Below are 4,923 nucleotides of genomic sequence, written 5' to 3'. Positions count from 1 at the left end.
TAGTGAACTTGCCAATGAACAGCTGTGAGACACCAAAACCAGAGATGATCACACTTCTAAAGCAAATCTGTGGTAGGCAGATGTTCCCTTCAGCAACACAAGACATACCAACCTTTGTAGTACCAGTGCTGGCTGCCATCACCCCCTTGTGCCAAATGCTTTTCAGTGGAACATTTTCAACCTCATCTACTGACTCTTCCACTCCTCTAGGAGGGCAACAGCCAGACTAGTAGCACAAATGCTCATATGACTTAGAGGAAAAAAGGAACATTAAAGTGTGGGCCACACAGTTACCCAAGTGCCAAACAAGCAGATCCCTTCACACCGACTTCGTAGGCCCCTACTCGATTCCAGTATGTCCAGATGCATCTTCAAGGCTATGGAATAATCCACATGATGGCCAGATGCAATTCCAGTGTCAGAAGCAACAGCAAATGCCTGCACCAAGGCAATCCTTAATGGCTGGGTCAACCACTTTGGTGCACCCAATAATATACCATTCAACCAATGACCACCTTTCATTTCATCCACCACATTAACACCCATAGCCCTGCCGCCAATGACATGGTGGAAATGAACTCAATGCTCCCTCAAGTCCACCCTTATTGCTAGATTCAATGGACTGAACTGGAAGGTAAAAGTATCCTAGGTCTTCCTCTCCACTGCATCACGTCATAGGAAGAAATGAAAACTCCCAGCTAAAATTATATTTGTCAAAACAATCTGCATTCCAGACAACTTATTGCCCCTATCCCTTAAATTGATTCCAAACCAGAGGAATTCTCAAGCCTATGCAGGGACATTGGAAATTATCGTCTATGCATGCAAATCTACAGGGACATGAAGGAACAGTAGTACCAAGATACCCCCATATGCGCAGTGTCATGTTCCAGTGGAAAGAGACCACAGGCCTCTCTTAACAATCCCATATAGGGGTCCCTACTACATTCTTAAATGTAAAGTAAAAGCATTCAAGTAGTGCATGGTCTGGACAGTGTGATGCTTGCTGTTTCCTTGATATTTTGGTGTATCACTATTTGGAAATAATCATAAATAAGTTTGAACCTGGAGAACATTTTTGCTGCATGAACTGCAAGGGTGATGTCTACCATGTTTGGGAGTCAGTATTGGTTGGGCTCTGTTTTGAGGTTGAAGCACCTGTAATCTTTTGAGGTTGAAGCACCTGTAATCTCTTCAGGGACAGCAGGAGCCATCTGACTTCTTGACCATGTCCAGTGGTGGAGACCTTCTGGGAAACCCCATCCTTTCCATCTAATTGAAGGCATTTTTCAAACTGAGTACTTTATCTTGAGGCTGATAGCAGAACTTAAAGTAGATGGGGGGGGGTCATAATTCATTTTTATGCAATGCTGTATGCTATGCTTTGCAGGAATCCCAACCATCTATTCAATTTCAGACCAGTAGATATCAGGGAATTCCTACAAAAGGAGACATAGGTTCTTGGGACCTACTTCAGATATGAGTAGTTGCCTTAGGCATAAATTTGCAACTTTGATGAGTAGTCCTAGTGTCCAAGTAAATCAGCACTAAGTAGGGGTGTCTGGATGTCCATGACAATGAAATCCTGGCTTTATTTCTACCTAGTGAGGTCGAGGTTGAGCCACTGGTGTCCAGACAATGGTATGGAGCTCCTTTTGGCTGCTACTAGGGGTAGCTCAGTGTCTTGTGGGTAGCACTGATTTCCCTCTATGCCAGTAAAATGGACTTGAAGACACTTGTACCCACCAAGAGGCTTTTCCAGAGTCATAATGTGTGACACGGAATCTGGTGGAGTGGGCATCTTTCATGATTGTGGGACTCACTGTTATTTTCTTACATTACATAGCACATTGCTTTTCATTTGCCTGCTGCATCCAGAGGCACAGTTCTTGGCCTCCTCCCCAAATTTAGAACACTGCTGGATATGGGGGCTCCTTTTGTTGTTGTTGAATGGGTGCTTCTGCATGACACTGGCTTGTGTCATCATTTTGGTTCCAGCTGTTGTCTTCCCAGGTTTTACAGATGTCTTGGGTGGTGTGTTGTGAAGATCTGAAGGCCTCCAGCAACTCATCAGCCTTCCTCAATAGTTTTGCCACTGGGGTTCCTTCAGTACTAGTGAGGGCAGATAAAATTTTTGTTAGTAAACCATATTTCCCTTGCCAGGTCAACCTTCTTTGGTCTCCCATCTGTGTCAAGTTCTGGCAGTGTCAGGAGGGACTCAAGTTTTGTCCAATGATGCCCTTACAATCATATCTTCCAGGGTTGCGCTCAGTAAGTTGAGAGCTCACCATGCATGGGCAGGTAGTGGTAGGACGAACTCTGCTATTAGGAACTTCCCTAGGTCCTTGTAGCGATCTTTTCACGTTGTGCATCTAGCTCACATGCAATTCAAGAAGAGGGCACCCATGCTATGTTTACCAAGGTTGACCACAGCCACGGCTAGTGGCCTTACATCTTGACAGGTATAGCTGTAGTTAAGGTGCTGATCACCAGGGTGGTTTAAAACCCATGACTAGTCTATCAAGATATCAGAGGAAGACCTTGTGCTCTCTCTCAAGAGCGACCCATTACTGGAGTCTCATAGCCATGCCATCAGAGGCTCTTTGACTGGTGGGGCATATTTAGTCCATTAGTCACTGGGAGGCAATGCAAGAACCATATTGTCTACTAGGTTGTTCTGAGATGTCAGCAGTGTAAGTTAATGGTACATATGTGTAATTGAGTGGACTGACTAATTCTTGAGAACAAGTTCACTTTTGATACACCATGTGTGCAGGGATGTAGTTACAGGTAGGTTGGTTATATGAATGACTGGGACCAAATGTCAGACGCTGTGATGTATAAACACTCAACTGGAAGGTCCTCCATGATTGGCTGCAAACCTGGTAATCAAACCTAAGCTTAGCAGCAAAGCTTGGAAATTACAGTAGTCTATCAGTGATTATGAAAACATTAAGATATTACAATTGCCAATCCATTACATTCTTCAACAAATACTCCCTTGAATACTTTGACACTTTCTTTTCTCATTAGTGTCTAGATAGCCTCAACACATTGATAACTTGCCTATTTGAAGTAAATTATCCCTAATAAATTAATTTTTGTGCTTCAGACTGTCTACAGTTTTATATACAGTACGTCTTATTGTTAGTAATTTAATGTTCTGTAGATAATTCATAACTATTTATTCAGTGCAAAAATATTTGGAATAATCTTGAGGTTAATTTATAAGACTTACAAATTTACAAACGAACAACAAATATCCCACAGCATGAAATATAGAGGTACACTGCTGTAGATAAATAAGGCTCTATCTTAATTTGCAGTTTACATAAATGTTTTTACAGCAAGTTAACGTCTATCATGAGTAAGAACTCTATATCTGAACATAACAACAAAAGAGACATCTTCATTTCTCATACTAAAGCACCAAAACCAAATTTGGAGTTTTAAGTGGCTATACTCTTGCATTCTCATAATGAGTTTCCAGCCATTCTGCTGTTTCCCTGATCCCTTGACGAAGAGGCGTAAACATGAAATTGGGCAAGTACTTCCTCAATTTAGCGTTGTTTGCCGTCTTCTTGATCTGAACATCAGATTTTGAGGTTTCATAAAGAATCTCATCCTTGAGGTCGAAGGCCTCTGCTACCAGCTCAGCTACTTCTTTGACCGATACTTCGTCCTCCTTGTCAACTGGAAAGAGAATTATGTGACTTATTTCCTAATTCAAAAACCATTCAAGTTCACATAAACTTCTTTTGATTTTAGGTATTTTTGTAATCCCATGCACAATGACCAATTGCTAAGGGAGGACTGCCAGTGGCATTTAGTTTACATTGTTCATCGCTCATCCAAGTGTGGTCAGAATTAGCATTGATTACTGCATCAGCTAATAGAACAGTACTGAGGAAATGTGTAAAAAATAAAATAGCTGGATATATTAAAAAATCATTCCTTTTAATTACAAATCATTTAAAATTTCAGCAGTGCTTGTGTTGTTATTTTTGTTTCCAGGGTATTATTCGCTGTTACAATTGCTGTTACAACCAATATTACTACCACTGCAGATAATAATTAATGCCCACCTGAAAGGATTATTGGTTCGATTTCTTCATATTCCCTCAAAGTCCACATGATGAGCTTTGCCAGGTCGATTGAATAGATAAACTGTCTACGAGGCGTCCCTGTTCCACAGACAGTGAATGGGATGCTTTTCTGCTTTGCAAGGTAGCCCTGAGAGGAATAACTACCAATTACTCAGATGTTTTTTGTTTAATATATATATATATATATATATATATATATATATATATATATATATATATATATATATATATATATATATATATATATATATATATATATATATATATATATATATATATATATATATATATATATACGTATGTTATTTGTGTGTGTGTGCATGTGTGTGTTTATGAGAACAGTGTATGTTCATCTGCTCCTACCAAATGGCTGCACAAGGGCAGTTGTAAACTGATCCACTTACGGTATGTATACAACTTTTACAAAGAATTTGATGCATAATTTCAAATTAATGATTTTCCAACTCAGAGTTAAATCTATGCAACCTTTAAATTGGAAGGCCCATGATTATAAGTGTCATTTCTATGCATAAATTAAGATTACGTAAATGGAAATAGAATTCCCAAAACCATATTTGAGTGGATGGCGTTATCTAGATATTGTCTGTAAGTATCTTGCTGTTTTCAAAAGCATCAATATTTATTCTAAGCATCAATATTTATTCTAGACTGAAGTTTGGTAGAGATAATCCTTGCAGGATGCTGATGAGTATGCATTTGCGATGGGACACAGACAGAAAAATTCGCTAGTTTCTATTACTTTTAGAAATGATAAGTTGGGCCATTGCATGAAAGAAAATGAAAGACAAACTATGAC

At 39.5% G+C, this 4,923-nt stretch overlaps 1 pseudogene; it reads right to left on the bottom strand.

The window, feature by feature from the left end:
- Nucleotides 1-1,907: 1,907 nt before the first annotated feature.
- Nucleotides 1,908-4,923, bottom strand: part of LOC136834490 (GDP-L-fucose synthase-like) — an 8,954-nt pseudogene continuing 5,938 nt past the window's right edge.

This window comes from Macrobrachium rosenbergii, chromosome 54, assembly GCF_040412425.1.
Source record: "Macrobrachium rosenbergii isolate ZJJX-2024 chromosome 54, ASM4041242v1, whole genome shotgun sequence".
NCBI classification, from domain to species: domain Eukaryota; kingdom Metazoa; phylum Arthropoda; class Malacostraca; order Decapoda; family Palaemonidae; genus Macrobrachium; species Macrobrachium rosenbergii.
The sequence above is the reverse complement of the archived record's forward strand: the minus strand, read 5'-3'. Positions and strand labels throughout refer to the sequence as shown.